The following is a 26,852-nucleotide window of genomic DNA, read 5'->3' as shown; positions in this document are numbered from 1 at the left end:
TGTGAGCTTCTCAGCGACATTCAGCCAGCCAGGTATCCTGCCTGCAGTAGATGGAATGTGGCAATGGAACGCTGGCTGCGCGTGTCATAATAGGCTCTGAGCCTTTATATACCTGTGCACAGCAGCAGCCACCTTCAGTCTGCTGCTGGACAGCCAGCAGCAGCAGGAGAGGTATGTAATCAGGAGCCCTCCTGCTAAGGGTAGACAGCTGCTCGTTCCACCCCACCCCCCGCCTTAATTGGTTCTCCTCCCTTCCAACGGTGTTGAGGCGGGTGGGAACAGCAGGGGGTGAAGGTGCTGTGTTTAAAGAGGTGGAGTTATGCAGATCTAAAACGCGTGGATTGCAGCAGCAGCAAGCCGAAAAGTGCAGGCATGTAAGGGATCTAGAGGTTGACAACATGTCTTCTTAACGGGAGTCCAGGAGCTCATCTCCACAAATGGACTTTTCAGGATCCTTGGGTGGCTCCGTAGTTTGAAACCAATTCTGGTTATCGCTTCTCGGCCTTTTGGCTAAGATCAAGTGTAGTATCTGTTCTTATCAGTTTAATATCTGATACGTCCCCTATCTGGGGACCATATATTAAATGGATTTTTAGAACAGGGAGATGGAAAAAGAGCTTGCTCTGTCCACTCCACGCATTGACCTGGTATTGCAGTATCTCCAGGACCGGTGCACCCCTTCTTTAATGCAGTTTCTAAAATCAGAAAGAATTGAATTCAATGTTTTTTGTTCATTTTGCTTGTTTGTCGGATTTTGGGATGGACTCTTTGGCTTTGCTTTTCTTCTCCTCATTAGATTTTTCATGTTCAAAGTTGCAGAAGCCAGATTACAAGCTCATTTTGGTTCAACTTCAGCAACTGTGCATTGCATTGCCATGTAATGTGATGCAATGCTATCTTTCTAGCTCTCCCTTTTTACTTCCTTTTGGATAAACAGACATATTAGGCAAGCATTTTGGAGCTTTCACCTAAATAACTACAGGTGGTGAGATAAGCTGCACAATATAATTGACCTTTCAGTATATTGTTGCACACACACCATCTATTTAGCAAATGCCCTTGTTATCAACAGCAGCCTTTTAAACTCACCTGAGCTAACAGGTATGTGCGCTGGTTACTCTGCTGCGCTTAAAATTTCTTTTTTGGTTTGCTACAATGCCTTTTCTGAAACGTTGTCTCCTTCTGCTGGAACACTGACTTCTTTCATTTAATGCCTGCAGACTATAAAAGAGAACCCAACCCAAAAAGTTTGGTTGATTAGTCTGTGGCATTCTGTTAAACTGTTGCTTATGGCGGTCTCTGTGAGCTTCTCAGCGACATTCAGCCAGCCAGGTATCCTGCCTGCAGTAGATGGAATGTGGCAATGGAACGCTGGCTGCGCGTGTCATAATAGGCTCTGAGCCTTTATATACCTGTGCACAGCAGCAGCCACCTTCAGTCTGCTGCTGGACAGCCAGCAGCAGCAGCAGCAGGAGAGGTATGTAATCAGGAGCCCTCCTGCTAAGGGTAGACAGCTGCTCGTTCCACCCCACCCCCCGCCTTAATTGGTTCTCCTCCCTTCCAACGGTGTTGAGGCGGGTGGGAACAGCAGGGGGTGAAGGTGCTGTGTTTAAAGAGGTGGAGTTATGCAGATCTAAAACGCGTGGATTGCAGCAGCAGCAAGCCGAAAAGTGCAGGCATGTAAGGGATCTAGAGGTTGACAACATGTCTTCTTAACGGGAGTCCAGGAGCTCATCTCCACAAATGGACTTTTCAGGATCCTTGGGTGGCTCCGTAGTTTGAAACCAATTCTGGTTATCGCTTCTCGGCCTTTTGGCTAAGATCAAGTGTAGTATCTGTTCTTATCAGTTTAATATCTGATACGTCCCCTATCTGGGGACCATATATTAAATGGATTTTTAGAACAGGGAGATGGAAAAAGAGCTTGCTCTGTCCACTCCACGCATTGACCTGGTATTGCAGTATCTCCAGGACCGGTGCACCCCTTCTTTAATGCAGTTTCTAAAATCAGAAAGAATTGAATTCAATGTTTTTTGTTCATTTTGCTTGTTTGTCGGATTTTGGGATGGACTCTTTGGCTTTGCTTTTCTTCTCCTCATTGGATTTTTCATGTTCAAAGTTGCAGAAGCCAGATTACAAGCTCATTTTGGTTCAACTTCAGCAACTGTGCATTGCATTGCCATGTAATGTGATGCAATGCTATCTTTCTAGCTCTCCCTTTTTACTTCCTTTTGGATAAACAGACATATTAGGCAAGCATTTTGGAGCTTTCACCTAAATAACTACAGGTGGTGAGATAAGCTGCACAATATAATTGACCTTTCAGTATATTGTTGCACACACACCATCAATTTAGCAAATGCCCTTGTTATCAACAGCAGCCTTTTAAACTCACCTGAGCTAACAGGTATGTGCGCTGGTTACTCTGCTGCGCTTAAAATTTCTTTTTTGGTTTGCTATAATGCCTTTTCTGAAACGTTGTCTCCTTCTGCTGGAACACTGACTTCTTTCATTTAATGCCTGCAGACTATAAAAGAGAACCCAACCCAAAAAGTTTGGTTGATTAGTCTGTGGCATTCTGTTAAACTGTTGCTTATGGCGGTCTCTGTGAGCTTCTCAGCGACATTCAGCCAGCCAGGTATCCTGCCTGCAGTAGATGGAATGTGGCAATGGAACGCTGGCTGCGCGTGTCATAATAGGCTCTGAGCCTTTATATACCTGTGCACAGCAGCAGCCACCTTCAGTCTGCTGCTGGACAGCCAGCAGCAGCAGCAGCAGGAGAGGTATGTAATCAGGAGCCCTCCTGCTAAGGGTAGACAGCTGCTCGTTCCACCCCACCCCCCGCCTTAATAGGTTCTCCTCCCTTCCAACGGTGTTGAGGTGGGTGGGAACAGCAGGGGGTGAAGGTGCTGTGTTTAAAGAGGTGGAGTTATGCAGATCTAAAACGCGTGGATTGCAGCAGCAGCAGCAAGCCGAAAAGTGCAGGCATGTAAGGGATCTAGAGGTTGACAACATGTCTTCTTAACGGGAGTCCAGGAGCTCATCTCCACAAATGGACTTTTCAGGATCCTTGGGTGGCTCCGTAGTTTGAAACCAATTCTGGTTATCGCTTCTCGGCCTTTTGGCTAAGATCAAGTGTAGTATCTGTTCTTATCAGTTTAATATCTGATACGTCCCCTATCTGGGGACCATATATTAAATGGATTTTTAGAACAGGGAGATGGAAAAAGAGCTTGCTCTGTCCACTCCACGCATTGACCTGGTATTGCAGTATCTCCAGGACCGGTGCACCCCTTCTTTAATGCAGTTTCTAAAATCAGAAAGAATTGAATTCAATGTTTTTTGTTCATTTTGCTTGTTTGTCGGATTTTGGGATGGACTCTTTGGCTTTGCTTTTCTTCTCCTCATTGGATTTTTCATGTTCAAAGTTGCAGAAGCCAGATTACAAGCTCATTTTGGTTCAACTTCAGCAACTGTGCATTGCATTGCCATGTAATGTGATGCAATGCTATCTTTCTAGCTCTCCCTTTTTACTTCCTTTTGGATAAACAGACATATTAGGCAAGCATTTTGGAGCTTTCACCTAAATAACTACAGGTGGTGAGATAAGCTGCACAATATAATTGACCTTTCAGTATATTGTTGCACACACACCATCTATTTAGCAAATGCCCTTGTTATCAACAGCAGCCTTTTAAACTCACCTGAGCTAACAGGTATGTGCGCTGGTTACTCTGCTGCGCTTAAAATTTCTTTTTTGGTTTGCTACAATGCCTTTTCTGAAACGTTGTCTCCTTCTGCTGGAACACTGACTTCTTTCATTTAATGCCTGCAGACTATAAAAGAGAACCCAACCCAAAAAGTTTGGTTGATTAGTCTGTGGCATTCTGTTAAACTGTTGCTTATGGCGGTCTCTGTGAGCTTCTCAGCGACATTCAGCCAGCCAGGTATCCTGCCTGCAGTAGATGGAATGTGGCAATGGAACGCTGGCTGCGCGTGTCATAATAGGCTCTGAGCCTTTATATACCTGTGCACAGCAGCAGCCACCTTCAGTCTGCTGCTGGACAGCCAGCAGCAGCAGCAGCAGGAGAGGTATGTAATCAGGAGCCCTCCTGCTAAGGGTAGACAGCTGCTCGTTCCACCCCACCCCCCGCCTTAATTGGTTCTCCTCCCTTCCAACGGTGTTGAGGCGGGTGGGAACAGCAGGGGGTGAAGGTGCTGTGTTTAAAGAGGTGGAGTTATGCAGATCTAAAACGCGTGGATTGCAGCAGCAGCAAGCCGAAAAGTGCAGGCATGTAAGGGATCTAGAGGTTGACAACATGTCTTCTTAACGGGAGTCCAGGAGCTCATCTCCACAAATGGACTTTTCAGGATCCTTGAGTGGCTCCGTAGTTTGAAACCAATTCTGGTTATCGCTTCTCGGCCTTTTGGCTAAGATCAAGTGTAGTATCTGTTCTTATCAGTTTAATATCTGATACGTCCCCTATCTGGGGACCATATATTAAATGGATTTTTAGAACAGGGAGATGGAAAAAGAGCTTGCTCTGTCCACTCCACGCATTGACCTGGTATTGCAGTATCTCCAGGACCGGTGCACCCCTTCTTTAATGCAGTTTCTAAAATCAGAAAGAATTGAATTCAATGTTTTTTGTTCATTTTGCTTGTTTGTCGGATTTGGGGATGGACTCTTTGGCTTTGCTTTTCTTCTCCTCATTGGATTTTTCATGTTCAAAGTTGCAGAAGCCAGATTACAAGCTCATTTTGGTTCAACTTCAGCAACTGTGCATTGCATTGCCATGTAATGTGATGCAATGCTATCTTTCTAGCTCTCCCTTTTTACTTCCTTTTGGATAAACAGACATATTAGGCAAGCATTTTGGAGCTTTCACCTAAATAACTACAGGTGGTGAGATAAGCTGCACAATATAATTGACCTTTCAGTATATTGTTGCACACACACCATCTATTTAGCAAATGCCCTTGTTATCAACAGCAGCCTTTTAAACTCACCTGAGCTAACAGGTATGTGCGCTGGTTACTCTGCTGCGCTTAAAATTTCTTTTTTGGTTTGCTACAATGCCTTTTCTGAAACGTTGTCTCCTTCTGCTGGAACACTGACTTCTTTCATTTAATACCTGCAGACTATAAAAGAGAACCCAACCCAAAAAGTTTGGTTGATTAGTCTGTGGCATTCTGTTAAACTGTTGCTTATGGCGGTCTCTGTGAGCTTCTCAGCGACATTCAGCCAGCCAGGTATCCTGCCTGCAGTAGATGGAATGTGGCAATGGAACGCTGGCTGCGCGTGTCATAATAGGCTCTGAGCCTTTATATACCTGTGCACAGCAGCAGCCACCTTCAGTCTGCTGCTGGACAGCCAGCAGCAGCAGCAGCAGGAGAGGTATGTAATCAGGAGCCCTCCTGCTAAGGGTAGACAGCTGCTCGTTCCACCCCACCCCCCGCCTTAATTGGTTCTCCTCCCTTCCAACGGTGTTGAGGCGGGTGGGAACAGCAGGGGGTGAAGGTGCTGTGTTTAAAGAGGTGGAGTTATGCAGATCTAAAACGCGTGGATTGCAGCAGCAGCAAGCCGAAAAGTGCAGGCATGTAAGGGATCTAGAGGTTGACAACATGTCTTCTTAACGGGAGTCCAGGAGCTCATCTCCACAAATGGACTTTTCAGGATCCTTGGGTGGCTCCGTAGTTTGAAACCAATTCTGGTTATCGCTTCTCGGCCTTTTGGCTAAGATCAAGTGTAGTATCTGTTCTTATCAGTTTAATATCTGATACGTCCCCTATCTGGGGACCATATATTAAATGGATTTTTAGAACAGGGAGATGGAAAAAGAGCTTGCTCTGTCCACTCCACGCATTGACCTGGTATTGCAGTATCTCCAGGACCGGTGCACCCCTTCTTTAATGCAGTTTCTAAAATCAGAAAGAATTGAATTCAATGTTTTTTGTTCATTTTGCTTGTTTGTCGGATTTTGGGATGGACTCTTTGCCTTTGCTTTTCTTCTCCTCATTGGATTTTTCATGTTCAAAGTTGCAGAAGCCAGATTACAAGCTCATTTTGGTTCAACTTCAGCAACTGTGCATTGCATTGCCATGTAATGTGATGCAATGCTATCTTTCTAGCTCTCCCTTTTACTTCCTTTTGGATAAACAGACATATTAGGCAAGCATTTTGGAGCTTTCACCTAAATAACTACAGGTGGTGAGATAAGCTGCACAATATAATTGACCTTTCAGTATATTGTTGCACACACACCATCTATTTAGCAAATGCCCTTGTTATCAACAGCAGCCTTTTAAACTCACCTGAGCTAACAGGTATGTGCGCTGGTTACTCTGCTGCGCTTAAAATTTCTTTTTTGGTTTGCTACAATGCCTTTTCTGAAACGTTGTCTCCTTCTGCTGGAACACTGACTTCTTTCATTTAATGCCTGCAGACTATAAAAGAGAACCCAACCCAAAAAGTTTGGTTGATTAGTCTGTGGCATTCTGTTAAACTGTTGCTTATGGCGGTCTCTGTGAGCTTCTCAGCGACATTCAGCCAGCCAGGTATCCTGCCTGCAGTAGATGGAATGTGGCAATGGAACGCTGGCTGCGCGTGTCATAATAGGCTCTGAGCCTTTATATACCTGTGCACAGCAGCAGCCACCTTCAGTCTGCTGCTGGACAGCCAGCAGCAGCAGCAGCAGGAGAGGTATGTAATCAGGTGCCCTCCTGCTAAGGGTAGACAGCTGCTCGTTCCACCCCACCCCCCGCCTTAATTGGTTCTCCTCCCTTCCAACGGTGTTGAGGCGGGTGGGAACAGCAGGGGGTGAAGGTGCTGTGTTTAAAGAGGTGGAGTTATGCAGATCTAAAACGCGTGGATTGCAGCAGCAGCAAGCCGAAAAGTGCAGGCATGTAAGGGATCTAGAGGTTGACAACATGTCTTCTTAACGGGAGTCCAGGAGCTCATCTCCACAAATGGACTTTTCAGGATCCTTGGGTGGCTCCGTAGTTTGAAACCAATTCTGGTTATCGCTTCTCGGCCTTTTGGCTAAGATCAAGTGTAGTATCTGTTCTTATCAGTTTAATATCTGATACGTCCCCTATCTGGGGACCATATATTAAATGGATTTTTAGAACAGGGAGATGGAAAAAGAGCTTGCTCTGTCCACTCCACGCATTGACCTGGTATTGCAGTATCTCCAGGACCGGTGCACCCCTTCTTTAATGCAGTTTCTAAAATCAGAAAGAATTGAATTCAATGTTTTTTGTTCATTTTGCTTGTTTGTCGGATTTTGGGATGGACTCTTTGGCTTTGCTTTTCTTCTCCTCATTGGATTTTTCATGTTCAAAGTTGCAGAAGCCAGATTACAAGCTCATTTTGGTTCAACTTCAGCAACTGTGCATTGCATTGCCATGTAATGTGATGCAATGCTATCTTTCTAGCTCTCCCTTTTTACTTCCTTTTGGATAAACAGACATATTAGGCAAGCATTTTGGAGCTTTCACCTAAATAACTACAGGTGGTGATATAAGCTGCACAATATAATTGACCTTTCAGTATATTGTTGCACACACACCATCTATTTAGCAAATGCCCTTGTTATCAACAGCAGCCTTTTAAACTCACCTGAGCTAACAGGTATGTGCGCTGGTTACTCTGCTGCGCTTAAAATTTCTTTTTTGGTTTGCTACAATGCCTTTTCTGAAACGTTGTCTCCTTCTGCTGGAACACTGACTTCTTTCATTTAATGCCTGCAGACTATAAAAGAGAACCCAACCCAAAAAGTTTGGTTGATTAGTCTGTGGCATTCTGTTAAACTGTTGCTTATGGCGGTCTCTGTGAGCTTCTCAGCGACATTCAGCCAGCCAGGTATCCTGCCTGCAGTAGATGAAATGTGGCAATGGAACGCTGGCTGCGCGTGTCATAATAGGCTCTGAGCCTTTATATACCTGTGCACAGCAGCAGCCACCTTCAGTCTGCTGCTGGACAGCCAGCAGCAGCAGCAGCAGGAGAGGTATGTAATCAGGAGCCCTCCTGGTAAGGGTAGACAGCTGCTCGTTCCACCCCACCCCCCGCCTTAATTGGTTCTCCTCCCTTCCAACGGTGTTGAGGCGGGTGGGAACAGCAGGGGGTGAAGGTGCTGTGTTTAAAGAGGTGGAGTTATGCAGATCTAAAACGCGTGGATTGCAGCAGCAGCAAGCCGAAAAGTGCAGGCATGTAAGGGATCTAGAGGTTGACAACATGTCTTCTTAACGGGAGTCCAGGAGCTCATCTCCACAAATGGACTTTTCAGGATCCTTGGGTGGCTCCGTAGTTTGAAACCAATTCTGGTTATCGCTTCTCGGCCTTTTGGCTAAGATCAAGTGTAGTATCTGTTCTTATCAGTTTAATATCTGATACGTCCCCTATCTGGGGACCATATATTAAATGGATTTTTAGAACAGGGAGATGGAAAAAGAGCTTGCTCTGTCCACTCCACGCATTGACCTGGTATTGCAGTATCTCCAGGACCGGTGCACCCCTTCTTTAATGCAGTTTCTAAAATCAGAAAGAATTGAATTCAATGTTTTTTGTTCATTTTGCTTGTTTGTCGGATTTTGGGATGGACTCTTTGGCTTTGCTTTTCTTCTCCTCATTGGATTTTTCATGTTCAAAGTTGCAGAAGCCAGATTACAAGCTCATTTTGGTTCAACTTCAGCAACTGTGCATTGCATTGCCATGTAATGTGATGCAATGCTATCTTTCTAGCTCTCCCTTTTTACTTCCTTTTGGATAAACAGACATATTAGGCAAGCATTTTGGAGCTTTCACCTAAATAACTACAGGTGGTGAGATAAGCTGCACAATATAATTGACCCTTCAGTATATTGTTGCACACACACCATCTATTTAGCAAATGCCCTTGTTATCAACAGCAGCCTTTTAAACTCACCTGAGCTAACAGGTATGTGCGCTGGTTACTCTGCTGCGCTTAAAATTTCTTTTTTGGTTTGCTATAATGCCTTTTCTGAAACGTTGTCTCCTTCTGCTGGAACACTGACTTCTTTCATTTAATGCCTGCAGACTATAAAAGAGAACCCAACCCAAAAAGTTTGGTTGATTAGTCTGTGGCATTCTGTTAAACTGTTGCTTATGGCGGTCTCTGTGAGCTTCTCAGTGACATTCAGCCAGCCAGGTATCCTGCCTGCAGTAGATGGAATGTGGCAATGGAACGCTGGCTGCGCGTGTCATAATAGGCTCTGAGCCTTTATATACCTGTGTACAGCAGCAGCCACCTTCAGTCTGCTGCTGGACAGCCAGCAGCAGCAGCAGCAGGAGAGGTATGTAATCAGGAGCCCTCCTGCTAAGGGTAGACAGCTGCTCGTTCCACCCCACCCCCCGCCTTAATTGGTTCTCCTCCCTTCCAACGGTGTTGAGGTGGGTGGGAACAGCAGGGGGTGAAGGTGCTGTGTTTAAAGAGGTGGAGTTATGCAGATCTAAAACGCGTGGATTGCAGCAGCAGCAAGCCGAAAAGTGCAGGCATGTAAGGGATCTAGAGGTTGACAACATGTCTTCTTAACAGGAGTCCAGGAGCTCATCTCCACAAATGGACTTTTCAGGATCCTTGGGTGGCTCCGTAGTTTGAAACCAATTCTGGTTATCGCTTCTCGGCCTTTTGGCTAAGATCAAGTGTAGTATCTTTCGAAAAGGCGGTTTTGGATGTTGGCCGCCCTAGTAGATTGATACATTATGCACACTGGGGTTTAGGCGCTTGTTAGTACGCCAGGTGGCTAATATAGTCATCTGGTGGAAAGCATGGCCCCCCAGGATCGACGCCATTGGGCCGGGGAAGATCGAAAGCCCGAAGTGTGAAGTGCCCCAGGAGTGGTGACCCTGGGGTGCCTTAACTCACTGGGATTGGGAACCCCACTTGAGTTTATGGCACATTTGCACTAGCACTTCAATATTTCTTTCTTCACACACACCCTTATTCCGGGCCTTCTGGCCTTAGGATGGGGAATTTTTCAATTCCCGGTCGAAGGTCCGGGCAGTATTATACTGTGAAACCTTCACTATTTATTTAAATTTCTTTGTCACTGTGTGTCCACTTATTCACGTGTGTTACGTCCTACTAGGATTTTGTCGGGATGCGGTTCCCTTACGGGTTCCTCTCTTGGCAGGTCTAGGGGGGGAGTGTGTGGCCATCAGGTTCCGCTTTCCCCTGAACCCCCTTGGCTCTCCTCTTTCGGGAGGAGAGCGTTGTTGGCTCCCCTCTTCCGGGAGGGGAGCACAGTCTTTGGCTCCCAGTGCCTTGCTCGGGTGAGAACTCGGGCAGGTGCTGGGGGTAAGATTGGGTCGCCTCTGGCTCCGGCTGGAGGTGGCTATTTGTCCCCGTTCCTCGCTGTGGCCTTCTGGCTCGGAGGGACGGGGAATGGTTTGGGGGACCCTTCTCCTTTTGGACAGGGTTTCAAGAAGACCAGCATCCTAGTGCACTTTTTTTGTGGCACTTGTCACTTTTTTAAGCGCACTCGGGTTTTGTACACGAATTCGGGCTTTCGATAAAAAAAAAAAAAAAATCTGTTCTTATCAGTTTAATATCTGATACGTCCCCTATCTGGGGACCATATATTAAATGGATTTTTAGAACAGGGAGATGGAAAAAGAGCTTGCTCTGTCCACTCCACGCATTGACCTGGTATTGCAGTATCTCCAGGACCGGTGCACCCCTTCTTTAATGCAGTTTCTAAAATCAGAAAGAATTGAATTCAATGTTTTTTGTTCATTTTGCTTGTTTGTCGGATTTTGGGATGGACTCTTTGGCTTTGCTTTTCTTCTCCTCATTGGATTTTTCATGTTCAAAGTTGCAGAAGCCAGATTACAAGCTCATTTTGGTTCAACTTCAGCAACTGTGCATTGCATTGCCATGTAATGTGATGCAATGCTATCTTTCTAGCTCTCCCTTTTTACTTCCTTTTGGATAAACAGACATATTAGGCAAGCATTTTGGAGCTTTCACCTAAATAACTACAGGTGGTGAGATATGCTGCACAATATAATTGACCTTTCAGTATATTGTTGCACACACACCATCTATTTAGCAAATGCCCTTGTTATCAACAGCAGCCTTTTAAACTCACCTGAGCTAACAGGTATGTGCGCTGGTTACTCTGCTGCGCTTAAAATTTCTTTTTTGGTTTGCTACAATGCCTTTTCTGAAACGTTGTCTCCTTCTGCTGGAACACTGACTTCTTTCATTTAATGCCTGCAGACTATAAAAGAGAACCCAACCCAAAAAGTTTGGTTGATTAGTCTGTGGCATTCTGTTAAACTGTTGCTTATGGCGGTCTCTGTGAGCTTCTCAGCGACATTCAGCCAGCCAGGTATCCTGCCTGCAGTAGATGGAATGTGGCAATGGAACGCTGGCTGCGCGTGTCATAATAGGCTCTGAGCCTTTATATACCTGTGCACAGCAGCAGCCACCTTCAGTCTGCTGCTGGACAGCCAGCAGCAGCAGCAGCAGGAGAGGTATGTAATCAGGAGCCCTCCTGCTAAGGGTAGACAGCTGCTCGTTCCACCCCACCCCCCGCCTAAATTGGTTCTCCTCCCTTCCAACGGTGTTGAGGCGGGTGGGAACAGCAGGGGGTGAAGGTGCTGTGTTTAAAGAGGTGGAGTTATGCAGATCTAAAACGCGTGGATTGCAGCAGCAGCAAGCCGAAAAGTGCAGGCATGTAAGGGATCTAGAGGTTGACAACATGTCTTCTTAACGGGAGTCCAGGAGCTCATCTCCACAAATGGACTTTTCAGGATCCTTGGGTGGCTCCGTAGTTTGAAACCAATTCTGGTTATCGCTTCTCGGCCTTTTGGCTAAGATCAAGTGTAGTATCTGTTCTTATCAGTTTAATATCTGATACGTCCCCTATCTGGGGACCATATATTAAATAGATTTTTAGAACAGGGAGATGGAAAAAGAGCTTGCTCTGTCCACTCCACGCATTGACCTGGTATTGCAGTATCTCCAGGACCGGTGCACCCCTTCTTTAATGCAGTTTCTAAAATCAGAAAGAATTGAATTCAATGTTTTTTGTTCATTTTGCTTGTTTGTCGGATTTTGGGATGGACTCTTTGGCTTTGCTTTTCTTCTCCTCATTGGATTTTTCATGTTCAAAGTTGCAGAAGCCAGATTACAAGCTCATTTTGGTTCAACTTCAGCAACTGTGCATTGCATTGCCATGTAATGTGATGCAATGCTATCTTTCTAGCTCTCCCTTTTTACTTCCTTTTGGATAAACAGACATATTAGGCAAGCATTTTGGAGCTTTCACCTAAATAACTACAGGTGGTGAGATAAGCTGCACAATATAATTGACCTTTCAGTATATTGTTGCACACACACCATCTATTTAGCAAATGCCCTTGTTATCAACAGCAGCCTTTTAAACTCACCTGAGCTAACAGGTATGTGCGCTGGTTACTCTGCTGCACTTAAAATTTCTTTTTTGGTTTGCTACAATGCCTTTTCTGAAACGTTGTCTCCTTCTGCTGGAACACTGACTTCTTTCATTTAATGCCTGCAGACTATAAAAGAGAACCCAACCCAAAAAGTTTGGTTGATTAGTCTGTGGCATTCTGTTAAACTGTTGCTTATGGCGGTCTCTGTGAGCTTCTCAGCGACATTCAGCCAGCCAGGTATCCTGCCTGCAGTAGATGGAATGTGGCAATGGAACGCTGGCTGCGCGTGTCATAATAGGCTCTGAGCCTTTATATACCTGTGCACAGCAGCAGCCACCTTCAGTCTGCTGCTGGACAGCCAGCAGCAGCAGCAGCAGGAGAGGTATGTAATCAGGAGCCCTCCTGCTAAGGGTAGACAGCTGCTCGTTCCACCCCACCCCCCGCCTTAATTGGTTCTCCTCCCTTCCAACGGTGTTGAGGCGGGTGGGAACAGCAGGGGGTGAAGGTGCTGTGTTTAAAGAGGTGGAGTTATGCAGATCTAAAACGCGTGGATTGCAGCAGCAGCAAGCCGAAAAGTGCAGGCATGTAAGGGATCTAGAGGTTGACAACATGTCTTCTTAACGGGAGTCCAGGAGCTCATCTCCACAAATGGACTTTTCAGGATCCTTGGGTGGCTCCGTAGTTTGAAACCAATTCTGGTTATCGCTTCTCGGCCTTTTGGCTAAGATCAAGTGTAGTATCTGTTCTTATCAGTTTAATATCTGATACGTCCCCTATCTGGGGACCATATATTAAATGGATTTTTAGAACAGGGAGATGGAAAAAGAGCTTGCTCTGTCCACTCCACGCATTGACCTGGTATTGCAGTATCTCCAGGACCGGTGCACCCCTTCTTTAATGCAGTTTCTAAAATCAGAAAGAATTGAATTCAATGTTTTTTGTTCATTTTGCTTGTTTGTCGGATTTTGGGATGGACTCTTTGGCTTTGCTTTTCTTCTCCTCATTGGATTTTTCATGTTCAAAGTTGCAGAAGCCAGATTACAAGCTCATTTTGGTTCAACTTCAGCAACTGTGCATTGCATTGCCATGTAATGTGATGCAATGCTATCTTTCTAGCTCTCCCTTTTTACTTCCTTTTGGATAAACAGACATATTAGGCAAGCATTTTGGAGCTTTCACCTAAATAACTACAGGTGGTGATATAAGCTGCACAATATAATTGACCTTTCAGTATATTGTTGCACACACACCATCTATTTAGCAAATGCCCTTGTTATCAACAGCAGCCTTTTAAACTCACCTGAGCTAACAGGTATGTGCGCTGGTTACTCTGCTGCGCTTAAAATTTCTTTTTTGGTTTGCTACAATGCCTTTTCTGAAACGTTGTCTCCTTCTGCTGGAACACTGACTTCTTTCATTTAATGCCTGCAGACTATAAAAGAGAACCCAACCCAAAAAGTTTGGTTGATTAGTCTGTGGCATTCTGTTAAACTGTTGCTTATGGCGGTCTCTGTGAGCTTCTCAGCGACATTCAGCCAGCCAGGTATCCTGCCTGCAGTAGATGAAATGTGGCAATGGAACGCTGGCTGCGCGTGTCATAATAGGCTCTGAGCCTTTATATACCTGTGCACAGCAGCAGCCACCTTCAGTCTGCTGCTGGACAGCCAGCAGCAGCAGCAGCAGGAGAGGTATGTAATCAGGAGCCCTCCTGGTAAGGGTAGACAGCTGCTCGTTCCACCCCACCCCCCGCCTTAATTGGTTCTCCTCCCTTCCAACGGTGTTGAGGCGGGTGGGAACAGCAGGGGGTGAAGGTGCTGTGTTTAAAGAGGTGGAGTTATGCAGATCTAAAACGCGTGGATTGCAGCAGCAGCAAGCCGAAAAGTGCAGGCATGTAAGGGATCTAGAGGTTGACAACATGTCTTCTTAACGGGAGTCCAGGAGCTCATCTCCACAAATGGACTTTTCAGGATCCTTGGGTGGCTCCGTAGTTTGAAACCAATTCTGGTTATCGCTTCTCGGCCTTTTGGCTAAGATCAAGTGTAGTATCTGTTCTTATCAGTTTAATATCTGATACGTCCCCTATCTGGGGACCATATATTAAATGGATTTTTAGAACAGGGAGATGGAAAAAGAGCTTGCTCTGTCCACTCCACGCATTGACCTGGTATTGCAGTATCTCCAGGACCGGTGCACCCCTTCTTTAATGCAGTTTCTAAAATCAGAAAGAATTGAATTCAATGTTTTTTGTTCATTTTGCTTGTTTGTCGGATTTTGGGATGGACTCTTTGGCTTTGCTTTTCTTCTCCTCATTGGATTTTTCATGTTCAAAGTTGCAGAAGCCAGATTACAAGCTCATTTTGGTTCAACTTCAGCAACTGTGCATTGCATTGCCATGTAATGTGATGCAATGCTATCTTTCTAGCTCTCCCTTTTTACTTCCTTTTGGATAAACAGACATATTAGGCAAGCATTTTGGAGCTTTCACCTAAATAACTACAGGTGGTGAGATAAGCTGCACAATATAATTGACCCTTCAGTATATTGTTGCACACACACCATCTATTTAGCAAATGCCCTTGTTATCAACAGCAGCCTTTTAAACTCACCTGAGCTAACAGGTATGTGCGCTGGTTACTCTGCTGCGCTTAAAATTTCTTTTTTGGTTTGCTATAATGCCTTTTCTGAAACGTTGTCTCCTTCTGCTGGAACACTGACTTCTTTCATTTAATGCCTGCAGACTATAAAAGAGAACCCAACCCAAAAAGTTTGGTTGATTAGTCTGTGGCATTCTGTTAAACTGTTGCTTATGGCGGTCTCTGTGAGCTTCTCAGTGACATTCAGCCAGCCAGGTATCCTGCCTGCAGTAGATGGAATGTGGCAATGGAACGCTGGCTGCGCGTGTCATAATAGGCTCTGAGCCTTTATATACCTGTGTACAGCAGCAGCCACCTTCAGTCTGCTGCTGGACAGCCAGCAGCAGCAGCAGCAGGAGAGGTATGTAATCAGGAGCCCTCCTGCTAAGGGTAGACAGCTGCTCGTTCCACCCCACCCCCCGCCTTAATTGGTTCTCCTCCCTTCCAACGGTGTTGAGGTGGGTGGGAACAGCAGGGGGTGAAGGTGCTGTGTTTAAAGAGGTGGAGTTATGCAGATCTAAAACGCGTGGATTGCAGCAGCAGCAAGCCGAAAAGTGCAGGCATGTAAGGGATCTAGAGGTTGACAACATGTCTTCTTAACAGGAGTCCAGGAGCTCATCTCCACAAATGGACTTTTCAGGATCCTTGGGTGGCTCCGTAGTTTGAAACCAATTCTGGTTATCGCTTCTCGGCCTTTTGGCTAAGATCAAGTGTAGTATCTTTCGAAAAGGCGGTTTTGGATGTTGGCCGCCCTAGTAGATTGATACATTATGCACACTGGGGTTTAGGCGCTTGTTAGTACGCCAGGTGGCTAATATAGTCATCTGGTGGAAAGCATGGCCCCCCAGGATCGACGCCATTGGGCCGGGGAAGATCGAAAGCCCGAAGTGTGAAGTGCCCCAGGAGTGGTGACCCTGGGGTGCCTTAACTCACTGGGATTGGGAACCCCACTTGAGTTTATGGCACATTTGCACTAGCACTTCAATATTTCTTTCTTCACACACACCCTTATTCCGGGCCTTCTGGCCTTAGGATGGGGAATTTTTCAATTCCCGGTCGAAGGTCCGGGCAGTATTATACTGTGAAACCTTCACTATTTATTTAAATTTCTTTGTCACTGTGTGTCCACTTATTCACGTGTGTTACGTCCTACTAGGATTTTGTCGGGATGCGGTTCCCTTACGGGTTCCTCTCTTGGCAGGTCTAGGGGGGGAGTGTGTGGCCATCAGGTTCCGCTTTCCCCTGAACCCCCTTGGCTCTCCTCTTTCGGGAGGAGAGCGTTGTTGGCTCCCCTCTTCCGGGAGGGGAGCACAGTCTTTGGCTCCCAGTGCCTTGCTCGGGTGAGAACTCGGGCAGGTGCTGGGGGTAAGATTGGGTCGCCTCTGGCTCCGGCTGGAGGTGGCTATTTGTCCCCGTTCCTCGCTGTGGCCTTCTGGCTCGGAGGGACGGGGAATGGTTTGGGGGACCCTTCTCCTTTTGGACAGGGTTTCAAGAAGACCAGCATCCTAGTGCACTTTTTTTGTGGCACTTGTCACTTTTTTAAGCGCACTCGGGTTTTGTACACGAATTCGGGCTTTCGATAAAAAAAAAAAAAAAATCTGTTCTTATCAGTTTAATATCTGATACGTCCCCTATCTGGGGACCATATATTAAATGGATTTTTAGAACAGGGAGATGGAAAAAGAGCTTGCTCTGTCCACTCCACGCATTGACCTGGTATTGCAGTATCTCCAGGACCGGTGCACCCCTTCTTTAATGCAGTTTCTAAAATCAGAAAGAATTGAATTCAATGTTTTTTGTTCATTTTGCTTGTTTGTCGGATTTTGGGATGGACTCTTTGGCTTTGCTTTTCTTCTCCTCATTGGATTTTTCATGTTCAAAGTTGCAGAAGCCAGATTACAAGCTCATTTTGGTTCAACTTCAGCAACTGTGCATTGCATTGCCATGTAATGTGATGCAATGCTATCTTTCTAGCTCTCCCTTTTTACTTCCTTTTGGATAAACAGACATATTAGGCAAGCATTTTGGAGCTTTCACCTAAATAACTACAGGTGGTGAGATATGCTGCACAATATAATTGACCTTTCAGTATATTGTTGCACACACACCATCTATTTAGCAAATGCCCTTGTTATCAACAGCAGCCTTTTAAACTCACCTGAGCTAACAGGTATGTGCGCTGGTTACTCTGCTGCGCTTAAAATTTCTTTTTTGGTTTGCTACAATGCCTTTTCTGAAACGTTGTCTCCTTCTGCTGGAACACTGACTTCTTTCATTTAATGCCTGCAGACTATAAAAGAGAACCCAACCCAAAAAGTTTGGTTGATTAGTCTGTGGCATTCTGTTAAACTGTTGCTTATGGCGGTCTCTGTGAGCTTCTCAGCGACATTCAGCCAGCCAGGTATCCTGCCTGCAGTAGATGGAATGTGGCAATGGAACGCTGGCTGCGCGTGTCATAATAGGCTCTGAGCCTTTATATACCTGTGCACAGCAGCAGCCACCTTCAGTCTGCTGCTGGACAGCCAGCAGCAGCAGCAGCAGGAGAGGTATGTAATCAGGAGCCCTCCTGCTAAGGGTAGACAGCTGCTCGTTCCACCCCACCCCCCGCCTAAATTGGTTCTCCTCCCTTCCAACGGTGTTGAGGCGGGTGGGAACAGCAGGGGGTGAAGGTGCTGTGTTTAAAGAGGTGGAGTTATGCAGATCTAAAACGCGTGGATTGCAGCAGCAGCAAGCCGAAAAGTGCAGGCATGTAAGGGATCTAGAGGTTGACAACATGTCTTCTTAACGGGAGTCCAGGAGCTCATCTCCACAAATGGACTTTTCAGGATCCTTGGGTGGCTCCGTAGTTTGAAACCAATTCTGGTTATCGCTTCTCGGCCTTTTGGCTAAGATCAAGTGTAGTATCTGTTCTTATCAGTTTAATATCTGATACGTCCCCTATCTGGGGACCATATATTAAATAGATTTTTAGAACAGGGAGATGGAAAAAGAGCTTGCTCTGTCCACTCCACGCATTGACCTGGTATTGCAGTATCTCCAGGACCGGTGCACCCCTTCTTTAATGCAGTTTCTAAAATCAGAAAGAATTGAATTCAATGTTTTTTGTTCATTTTGCTTGTTTGTCGGATTTTGGGATGGACTCTTTGGCTTTGCTTTTCTTCTCCTCATTGGATTTTTCATGTTCAAAGTTGCAGAAGCCAGATTACAAGCTCATTTTGGTTCAACTTCAGCAACTGTGCATTGCATTGCCATGTAATGTGATGCAATGCTATCTTTCTAGCTCTCCCTTTTTACTTCCTTTTGGATAAACAGACATATTAGGCAAGCATTTTGGAGCTTTCACCTAAATAACTACAGGTGGTGAGATAAGCTGCACAATATAATTGACCTTTCAGTATATTGTTGCACACACACCATCTATTTAGCAAATGCCCTTGTTATCAACAGCAGCCTTTTAAACTCACCTGAGCTAACAGGTATGTGCGCTGGTTACTCTGCTGCACTTAAAATTTCTTTTTTGGTTTGCTACAATGCCTTTTCTGAAACGTTGTCTCCTTCTGCTGGAACACTGACTTCTTTCATTTAATGCCTGCAGACTATAAAAGAGAACCCAACCCAAAAAGTTTGGTTGATTAGTCTGTGGCATTCTGTTAAACTGTTGCTTATGGCGGTCTCTGTGAGCTTCTCAGCGACATTCAGCCAGCCAGGTATCCTGCCTGCAGTAGATGGAATGTGGCAATGGAACGCTGGCTGCGCGTGTCATAATAGGCTCTGAGCCTTTATATACCTGTGCACAGCAGCAGCCACCTTCAGTCTGCTGCTGGACAGCCAGCAGCAGCAGCAGCAGGAGAGGTATGTAATCAGGAGCCCTCCTGCTAAGGGTAGACAGCTGCTCGTTCCACCCCACCCCCCGCCTTAATTGGTTCTCCTCCCTTCCAACGGTGTTGAGGCGGGTGGGAACAGCAGGGGGTGAAGGTGCTGTGTTTAAAGAGGTGGAGTTATGCAGATCTAAAACGCGTGGATTGCAGCAGCAGCAAGCCGAAAAGTGCAGGCATGTAAGGGATCTAGAGGTTGACAACATGTCTTCTTAACGGGAGTCCAGGAGCTCATCTCCACAAATGGACTTTTCAGGATCCTTGGGTGGCTCCGTAGTTTGAAACCAATTCTGGTTATCGCTTCTCGGCCTTTTGGCTAAGATCAAGTGTAGTATCTGTTCTTATCAGTTTAATATCTGATACGTCCCCTATCTGGGGACCATATATTAAATGGATTTTTAGAACAGGGAGATGGAAAAAGAGCTTGCTCTGTCCACTCCACGCATTGACCTGGTATTGCAGTATCTCCAGGACCGGTGCACCCCTTCTTTAATGCAGTTTCTAAAATCAGAAAGAATTGAATTCAATGTTTTTTGTTCATTTTGCTTGTTTGTCGGATTTTGGGATGGACTCTTTGGCTTTGCTTTTCTTCTCCTCATTGGATTTTTCATGTTCAAAGTTGCAGAAGCCAGATTACAAGCTCATTTTGGTTCAACTTCAGCAACTGTGCATTGCATTGCCATGTAATGTGATGCAATGCTATCTTTCTAGCTCTCCCTTTTTACTTCCTTTTGGATAAACAGACATATTAGGCAAGCATTTTGGAGCTTTCACCTAAATAACTACAGGTGGTGAGATAAGCTGCACAATATAATTGACCTTTCAGTATATTGTTGCACACACACCATCTATTTAGCAAATGCCCTTGTTATCAACAGCAGCCTTTTAAACTCACCTGAGCTAACAGGTATGTGCGCTGGTTACTCTGCTGCACTTAAAATTTCTTTTTTGGTTTGCTACAATGCCTTTTCTGAAACGTTGTCTCCTTCTGCTGGAACACTGACTTCTTTCATTTAATGCCTGCAGACTATAAAAGAGAACCCAACCCAAAAAGTTTGGTTGATTAGTCTGTGGCATTCTGTTAAACTGTTGCTTATGGCGGTCTCTGTGAGCTTCTCAGCGACATTCAGCCAGCCAGGTATCCTGCCTGCAGTAGATGGAATGTGGCAATGGAACGCTGGCTGCGCGTGTCATAATAGGCTCTGAGCCTTTATATACCTGTGCACAGCAGCAGCCACCTTCAGTCTGCTGCTGGACAGCCAGCAGCAGCAGCAGCAGGAGAGGTATGTAATCAGGAGCCCTCCTGCTAAGGGTAGACAGCTGCTCGTTCCACCCCACCCCCCGCCTTAATTGGTTCTCCTCCCTTCCAACGGTGTTGAGGCGGGTGGGAACAGCAGGGGGTGAAGGTGCTGTGTTTAAAGAGGTGGAGTTATGCAGATCTAAAACGCGTGGATTGCAGCAGCAGCAAGCCGAAAAGTGCAGGCATGTAAGGGATCTAGAGGTTGACAACATGTCTTCTTAACGGGAGTCCAGGAGCTCATCTCCACAAATGGACTTTTCAGGATCCTTGGGTGGCTCCGTAGTTTGAAACCAATTCTGGTTATCGCTTCTCGGCCTTTTGGCTAAGATCAAGTGTAGTATCTGTTCTTATCAGTTTAATATCTGATACGTCCCCTATCTGGGGACCATATATTAAATGGATTTTTAGAACAGGGAGATGGAAAAAGAGCTTGCTCTGTCCACTCCACGCATTGACCTGGTATTGCAGTATCTCCAGGACCGGTGCACCCCTTCTTTAATGCAGTTTCTAAAATCAGAAAGAATTGAATTCAATGTTTTTTGTTCATTTTGCTTGTTTGTCGGATTTTGGGATGGACTCTTTGGCTTTGCTTTTCTTCTCCTCATTGGATTTTTCATGTTCAAAGTTGCAGAAGCCAGATTACAAGCTCATTTTGGTTCAACTTCAGCAACTGTGCATTGCATTGCCATGTAATGTGATGCAATGCTATCTTTCTAGCTCTCCCTTTTTACTTCCTTTTGGATAAACAGACATATTAGGCAAGCATTTTGGAGCTTTCACCTAAATAACTACAGGTGGTGAGATAAGCTGCACAATATAATTGACCTTTCAGTATATTGTTGCACACACACCATCTATTTAGCAAATGCCCTTGTTATCAACAGCAGCCTTTTAAACTCACCTGAGCTAACAGGTATGTGCGCTGGTTACTCTGCTGCGCTTAAAATTTCTTTTTTGGTTTGCTACAATGCCTTTTCTGAAACGTTGTCTCCTTCTGCTGGAACACTGACTTCTTTCATTTAATGCCTGCAGACTATAAAAGAGAACCCAACCCAAAAAGTTTGGTTGATTAGTCTGTGGCATTCTGTTAAACTGTTGCTTATGGCGGTCTCTGTGAGCTTCTCAGCGACATTCAGCCAGCCAGGTATCCTGCCTGCAGTAGATGGAATGTGGCAATGGAACGCTGGCTGCGCGTGTCATAATAGGCTCTGAGCCTTTATATACCTGTGCACAGCAGCAGCCACCTTCAGTCTGCTGCTGGACCGCCAGCAGCAGCAGCAGCAGGAGAGGTATGTAATCAGGAGCCCTCCTGCTAAGGGTAGACAGCTGCTCGTTCCACCCCACCCCCCGCCTTAATTGGTTCTCCTCACTTCCAACGGTGTTGAGGCGGGTGGGAACAGCAGGGGGTGAAGGTGCTGTGTTTAAAGAGGTGGAGTTATGCAGATCTAAAACGCGTGGATTGCAGCAGCAGCAAGCCGAAAAGTGCAGGCATGTAAGGGAGCTAGAGGTTGACAACATGTCTTCTTAACGGGAGTCCAGGAGCTCATCTCCACAAATGGACTTTTCAGGATCCTTGGGTGGCTCCGTAGTTTGAAACCAATTCTGGTTATCGCTTCTCGGCCTTTTGGCTAAGATCAAGTGTAGTATCTGTTCTTATCAGTTTAATATCTGATACGTCCCCTATCTGGGGACCATATATTAAATGGATTTTTAGAACAGGGAGATGGAAAAAGAGCTTGCTCTGTCCACTCCACGCATTGACCTGGTATTGCAGTATCTCCAGGACCGGTGCACCCCTTCTTTAATGCAGTTTCTAAAATCAGAAAGAATTGAATTCAATGTTTTTTGTTCATTTTGCTTGTTTGTCGGATTTTGGGATGGACTCTTTGGCTTTGCTTTTCTTCTCCTCATTGGATTTTTCATGTTCAAAGTTGCAGAAGCCAGATTACAAGCTCATTTTGGTTCAACTTCAGCAACTGTGCATTGCATTGCCATGTAATGTGATGCAATGCTATCTTTCTAGCTCTCCCTTTTTACTTCCTTTTGGATAAACAGACATATTAGGCAAGCATTTTGGAGCTTTCACCTAAATAACTACAGATGGTGAGATAAGCTGCACAATATAATTGACCTTTCAGTATATTGTTGCACACACACCATCTATTTAGCAAATGCCCTTGTTATCAACAGCAGCCTTTTAAACTCACCTGAGCTAACAGGTATGTGCGCTGGTTACTCTGCTGCGCTTAAAATTTCTTTTTTGGTTTGCTACAATGCCTTTTCTGAAACGTTGTCTCCTTCTGCTGGAACAGTGACTTCTTTCATTTAATGCCTGCAGACTATTAAAGAGAACCCAACCCAAAAAGTTTGGTTGATTAGTCTGTGGCATTCTGTTAAACTGTTGCTTATGGCGGTCTCTGTGAGCTTCTCAGCGACATTCAGCCAGCCAGGTATCCTGCCTGCAGTAGATGGAATGTGGCAATGGAACGCTGGCTGCGCGTGTCATAATAGGCTCTGAGCCTTTATATACCTGTGCACAGCAGCAGCCACCTTCAGTCTGCTGCTGGACAGCCAGCAGCAGCAGCAGCAGGAGAGGTATGTAATCAGGAGCCCTCCTGCTAAGGGTAGACAGCTGCTCGTTCCACCCCACCCCCCGCCTTAATTGGTTCTCCTCCCTTCCAACGGTGTTGAGGCGGGTGGGAACAGCAGGGGGTGAAGGTGCTGTGTTTAAAGAGGTGGAGTTATGCAGATCTAAAACGCGTGGATTGCAGCAGCAGCAAGCCGAAAAGTGCAGGCATGTAAGGGATCTAGAGGTTGACAACATGTCTTCTTAACGGGAGACCAGGAGCTCATCTCCACAAATGGACTTTTCAGGATCCTTGGGTGGCTCCGTAGTTTGAAACCAATTCTGGTTAGCGCTTCTCGGTCTTTTGGCTAAGATCAAGTGTAGTATCTGTTCTTATCAGTTTAATATCTGATACGTCCCCTATCTGGGGACCATATATTAAATGGATTTTTAGAACAGGGAGATGGAAAAAGAGCTTGCTCTGTCCACTCCACGCATTGACCTGGTATTGCAGTATCTCCAGGACCGGTGCACCCCTTCTTTAATGCAGTTTCTAAAATCAGAAAGAATTGAATTCAATGTTTTTTGTTCATTTTGCTTGTTTGTCGGATTTTGGGATGGACTCTTTGGCTTTGCTTTTCTTCTCCTCATTGGATTTTTCATGTTCAAAGTTGCAGAAGCCAGATTACAAGCTCATTTTGGTTCAACTTCAGCAACTGTGCATTGCATTGCCATGTAATGTGATGCAATGCTATCTTTCTAGCTCTCCCTTTTTACTTCCTTTTGGATAAACAGACATATTAGGCAAGCATTTTGGAGCTTTCACCTAAATAACTACAGGTGGTGAGATAAGCTGCACAATATAATTGACCTTTCAGTATATTGTTGCACACACACCATCTATTTAGCAAATGCCCTTGTTATCAACAGCAGCCTTTTAAACTCACCTGAGCTAACAGGTATGTGCGCTGGTTACTCTGCTGCACTTAAAATTTCTTTTTTGGTTTGCTACAATGCCTTTTCTGAAACGTTGTCTCCTTCTGCTGGAACACTGACTTCTTTCATTTAATGCCTGCAGACTATAAAAGAGAACCCAACCCAAAAAGTTTGGTTGATTAGTCTGTGGCATTCTGTTAAACTGTTGCTTATGGCGGTCTCTGTGAGCTTCTCAGCGACATTCAGCCAGCCAGGTATCCTGCCTGCAGTAGATGGAATGTGGCAATGGAACGCTGGCTGCGCGTGTCATAATAGGCTCTGAGCCTTTATATACCTGTGCACAGCAGCAGCCACCTTCAGTCTGCTGCTGGACAGCCAGCAGCAGCAGCAGCAGGAGAGGTATGTAATCAGGAGCCCTCCTGCTAAGGGTAGACAGCTGCTCGTTCCACCCCACCCCCCGCCTTAATTGGTTCTCCTCCCTTCCAACGGTGTTGAGGCGGGTGGGAACAGCAGGGGGTGAAGGTGCTGTGTTTAAAGAGGTGGAGTTATGCAGATCTAAAACGCGTGGATTGCAGCAGCAGCAAGCCGAAAAGTGCAGGCATGTAAGGGATCTAGAGGTTGACAACATGTCTTCTTAACGGGAGTCCAGGAGCTCATCTCCACAAATGGACTTTTCAGGATCCTTGGGTGGCTCCGTAGTTTGAAACCAATTCTGGTTATCGCTTCTCGGCCTTTTGGCTAAGATCAAGTGTAGTATCTGATTTGCACAGCGCCTGTTGACTGCCCTTGAGGACGACCTGAGGAACTCTGTCCCCAGGGCGAGCCTATCGCACCATTCTGTGCTTTATGGACTCTTCCCTGGGGTTCATACCGTCGGAGCCATCCAGGAGGCTTGGCGCCTTATGAACTGCTTCAAGGATGCCGTTTGGGTCGCCAGGAACCGGCTCATCTTGAGGAGGGAGAGGATGTCCATCCAGGACTGCCGCAGGCTGATCCACAGCCTGCTCAGAGACTATTCCATCGAGGACGGTCCGGAGGACGAGGATGAGGACTAAACCCCTCCTCCCCCTCTCCCCTTATGTGTCTTGTCTTTCAATAAAGCTTCGGGCCTGTGATTTTCCCCTCCCCATCCCCTTTTTCCCAATCCCCATCCCTTATCACGGTTCGTCGTACTGTATTGATTGACATGCTTTTTCTTTCAGATTGAGTGTTTTGTGTAGCATAGGGGTGTGATGTGTCTAGTTAGTGCGTCGTATCCTCATGCTATGTAAATATGATGTAGAATTCTGGGTGTACTGGGCTGCGGCACTGTACACTGTCTGTTAACTTATTTTTTGTGCTAATAAAAGATATATTCAATCAAAAAATCTGTTCTTATCAGTTTAATATCTGATACGTCCCCTATCTGGGGACCATATATTAAATGGATTTTTAGAACAGGGAGATGGAAAAAGAGCTTGCTCTGTCCACTCCACGCATTGACCTGGTATTGCAGTATCTCCAGGACCGGTGCACCCCTTCTTTAATGCAGTTTCTAAAATCAGAAAGAATTGAATTCAATGTTTTTTGTTCATTTTGCTTGTTTGTCGGATTTTGGGATGGACTCTTTGGCTTTGCTTTTCTTCTCCTCATTGGATTTTTCATGTTCAAAGTTGCAGAAGCCAGATTACAAGCTCATTTTGGTTCAACTTCAGCAACTGTGCATTGCATTGCCATGTAATGTGATGCAATGCTATCTTTCTAGCTCTCCCTTTTTACTTCCTTTTGGATAAACAGACATATTAGGCAAGCATTTTGGAGCTTTCACCTAAATAACTACAGGTGGTGAGATAAGCTGCACAATATAATTGACCTTTCAGTATATTGTTGCACACACACCATCTATTTAGCAAATGCCCTTGTTATCAACAGCAGCCTTTTAAACTCACCTGAGCTAACAGGTATGTGCGCTGGTTACTCTGCTGCGCTTAAAATTTCTTTTTTGGTTTGCTACAATGCCTTTTCTGAAACGTTGTCTCCTTCTGCTGGAACACTGACTTCTTTCATTTAATGCCTGCAGACTATAAAAGAGAACCCAACCCAAAAAGTTTGGTTGATTAGTCTGTGGCATTCTGTTAAACTGTTGCTTATGGCGGTCTCTGTGAGCTTCTCAGCGACATTCAGCCAGCCAGGTATCCTGCCTGCAGTAGATGGAATGTGGCAATGGAACGCTGGCTGCGCGTGTCATAATAGGCTCTGAGCCTTTATATACCTGTGCACAGCAGCAGCCACCTTCAGTCTGCTGCTGGACAGCCAGCAGCAGCAGCAGCAGGAGAGGTATGTAATCAGGAGCCCTCCTGCTAAGGGTAGACAGCTGCTCGTTCCACCCCACCCCCCGCCTTAATTGGTTCTCCTCCCTTCCAACGGTGTTGAGGCGGGTGGGAACAGCAGGGGGTGAAGGTGCTGTGTTTAAAGAGGTGGAGTTATGCAGATCTAAAACGCGTGGATTGCAGCAGCAGCAAGCCGAAAAGTGCAGGCATGTAAGGGATCTAGAGGTTGACAACATGTCTTCTTAACGGGAGTCCAGGAGCTCATCTCCACAAATGGACTTTTCAGGATCCTTGGGTGGCTCCGTAGTTTGAAACCAATTCTGGTTATCGCTTCTCGGCCTTTTGGCTAAGATCAAGTGTAGTATCTTTCGAAAAGGCGGTTTTGGATGTTTGCCGCCCTAGTAGATTGATACATTATGCACACTGGGGTTTAGGCGCTTGTTAGTACGCCAGGTGGCTAATATAGTCATCTGGTGGAAAGCATGGCCCCCCAGGATCGACGCCATTGGGCCGGGGAAGATCGAAAGCCCGAAGTGTGAAGTGCCCCAGGAGTGGTGACCCTGGGGTGCCTTAACTCACTGGGATTGGGAACCCCACTTGAGTTTATGGCACATTTGCACTAGCACTTCAATATTTCTTTCTTCACACACACCCTTATTCCGGGCCTTCTGGCCTTAGGATGGGGAATTTTTCAATTCCCGGTCGAAGGTCCGGGCAGTATTATACTGTGAAACCTTCACTATTTATTTAATTTTTTTTTGTCACTGTGTGTCCACTTTTTCACGTGTGTCCACGTCCTTACTAGGATT

At 45.7% G+C, this 26,852-nt stretch overlaps 18 non-coding genes and 4 pseudogenes across 18 annotated transcripts; all 22 read left to right on the top strand.

Moving 5' to 3' along the window:
* Window positions 1-490: 490 nt before the first annotated feature.
* Window positions 491-681, top strand: LOC141228126 (U2 spliceosomal RNA). The gene has a single exon (XR_012295050.1). It is a non-coding gene; the product is annotated as a U2 spliceosomal RNA (small nuclear RNA).
* Window positions 682-1,796: 1,115 nt separating this feature from the next.
* On the top strand, window positions 1,797-1,987 carry LOC141228124 (U2 spliceosomal RNA). The gene has a single exon (XR_012295048.1). It is a non-coding gene; the product is annotated as a U2 spliceosomal RNA (small nuclear RNA).
* Window positions 1,988-3,105: 1,118 nt separating this feature from the next.
* On the top strand, window positions 3,106-3,296 carry LOC141228123 (U2 spliceosomal RNA). The gene has a single exon (XR_012295047.1). It is a non-coding gene; the product is annotated as a U2 spliceosomal RNA (small nuclear RNA).
* A 1,115-nt stretch (window positions 3,297-4,411) lies between these two features.
* On the top strand, window positions 4,412-4,602 carry LOC141228122 (U2 spliceosomal RNA). The gene has a single exon (XR_012295046.1). It is a non-coding gene; the product is annotated as a U2 spliceosomal RNA (small nuclear RNA).
* Window positions 4,603-5,717: 1,115 nt separating this feature from the next.
* On the top strand, window positions 5,718-5,908 carry LOC141228121 (U2 spliceosomal RNA). The gene has a single exon (XR_012295045.1). It is a non-coding gene; the product is annotated as a U2 spliceosomal RNA (small nuclear RNA).
* Window positions 5,909-7,022: 1,114 nt separating this feature from the next.
* On the top strand, window positions 7,023-7,213 carry LOC141228120 (U2 spliceosomal RNA). Its single transcript, XR_012295044.1, has one exon. It is a non-coding gene; the product is annotated as a U2 spliceosomal RNA (small nuclear RNA).
* Window positions 7,214-8,328: 1,115 nt separating this feature from the next.
* On the top strand, window positions 8,329-8,519 carry LOC141228119 (U2 spliceosomal RNA). The gene has a single exon (XR_012295043.1). It is a non-coding gene; the product is annotated as a U2 spliceosomal RNA (small nuclear RNA).
* A 1,115-nt stretch (window positions 8,520-9,634) lies between these two features.
* Window positions 9,635-9,726, top strand: LOC141228530 (U2 spliceosomal RNA; annotated as a pseudogene).
* Window positions 9,727-10,521: 795 nt separating this feature from the next.
* On the top strand, window positions 10,522-10,704 carry LOC141228432 (U2 spliceosomal RNA). The gene has a single exon (XR_012295312.1). It is a non-coding gene; the product is annotated as a U2 spliceosomal RNA (small nuclear RNA).
* A 1,115-nt stretch (window positions 10,705-11,819) lies between these two features.
* LOC141228624 (U2 spliceosomal RNA) lies at window positions 11,820-12,010 on the top strand. Its single transcript, XR_012295431.1, has one exon. It is a non-coding gene; the product is annotated as a U2 spliceosomal RNA (small nuclear RNA).
* A 1,115-nt stretch (window positions 12,011-13,125) lies between these two features.
* On the top strand, window positions 13,126-13,316 carry LOC141228118 (U2 spliceosomal RNA). The gene has a single exon (XR_012295042.1). It is a non-coding gene; the product is annotated as a U2 spliceosomal RNA (small nuclear RNA).
* Window positions 13,317-14,431: 1,115 nt separating this feature from the next.
* Window positions 14,432-14,622, top strand: LOC141228117 (U2 spliceosomal RNA). Its single transcript, XR_012295041.1, has one exon. It is a non-coding gene; the product is annotated as a U2 spliceosomal RNA (small nuclear RNA).
* A 1,115-nt stretch (window positions 14,623-15,737) lies between these two features.
* On the top strand, window positions 15,738-15,829 carry LOC141228528 (U2 spliceosomal RNA; annotated as a pseudogene).
* A 795-nt stretch (window positions 15,830-16,624) lies between these two features.
* Window positions 16,625-16,807, top strand: LOC141228431 (U2 spliceosomal RNA). Its single transcript, XR_012295311.1, has one exon. It is a non-coding gene; the product is annotated as a U2 spliceosomal RNA (small nuclear RNA).
* Window positions 16,808-17,922: 1,115 nt separating this feature from the next.
* Window positions 17,923-18,113, top strand: LOC141228613 (U2 spliceosomal RNA). The gene has a single exon (XR_012295420.1). It is a non-coding gene; the product is annotated as a U2 spliceosomal RNA (small nuclear RNA).
* Window positions 18,114-19,228: 1,115 nt separating this feature from the next.
* On the top strand, window positions 19,229-19,419 carry LOC141228116 (U2 spliceosomal RNA). The gene has a single exon (XR_012295040.1). It is a non-coding gene; the product is annotated as a U2 spliceosomal RNA (small nuclear RNA).
* A 1,115-nt stretch (window positions 19,420-20,534) lies between these two features.
* LOC141228115 (U2 spliceosomal RNA) lies at window positions 20,535-20,725 on the top strand. Its single transcript, XR_012295039.1, has one exon. It is a non-coding gene; the product is annotated as a U2 spliceosomal RNA (small nuclear RNA).
* Window positions 20,726-21,840: 1,115 nt separating this feature from the next.
* LOC141228112 (U2 spliceosomal RNA) lies at window positions 21,841-22,031 on the top strand. Its single transcript, XR_012295037.1, has one exon. It is a non-coding gene; the product is annotated as a U2 spliceosomal RNA (small nuclear RNA).
* A 1,115-nt stretch (window positions 22,032-23,146) lies between these two features.
* LOC141228325 (U2 spliceosomal RNA) lies at window positions 23,147-23,337 on the top strand. The gene has a single exon (XR_012295240.1). It is a non-coding gene; the product is annotated as a U2 spliceosomal RNA (small nuclear RNA).
* Window positions 23,338-24,452: 1,115 nt separating this feature from the next.
* LOC141228496 (U2 spliceosomal RNA) lies at window positions 24,453-24,591 on the top strand (annotated as a pseudogene).
* A 470-nt stretch (window positions 24,592-25,061) lies between these two features.
* LOC141228359 (U2 spliceosomal RNA) lies at window positions 25,062-25,254 on the top strand. Its single transcript, XR_012295273.1, has one exon. It is a non-coding gene; the product is annotated as a U2 spliceosomal RNA (small nuclear RNA).
* Window positions 25,255-26,369: 1,115 nt separating this feature from the next.
* Window positions 26,370-26,461, top strand: LOC141228503 (U2 spliceosomal RNA; annotated as a pseudogene).
* Window positions 26,462-26,852: the final 391 nt, after the last annotated feature.

The sequence above is a fragment of the Phyllobates terribilis genome, unplaced genomic scaffold, assembly GCF_046119375.1.
Source record: "Phyllobates terribilis strain yellow unplaced genomic scaffold, ASM4611937v1 Scaffold_437__1_contigs__length_1545540, whole genome shotgun sequence".
Taxonomy (NCBI): domain Eukaryota; kingdom Metazoa; phylum Chordata; class Amphibia; order Anura; family Dendrobatidae; genus Phyllobates; species Phyllobates terribilis.
This window is presented reverse-complemented; position numbering and strand designations above follow the sequence as displayed.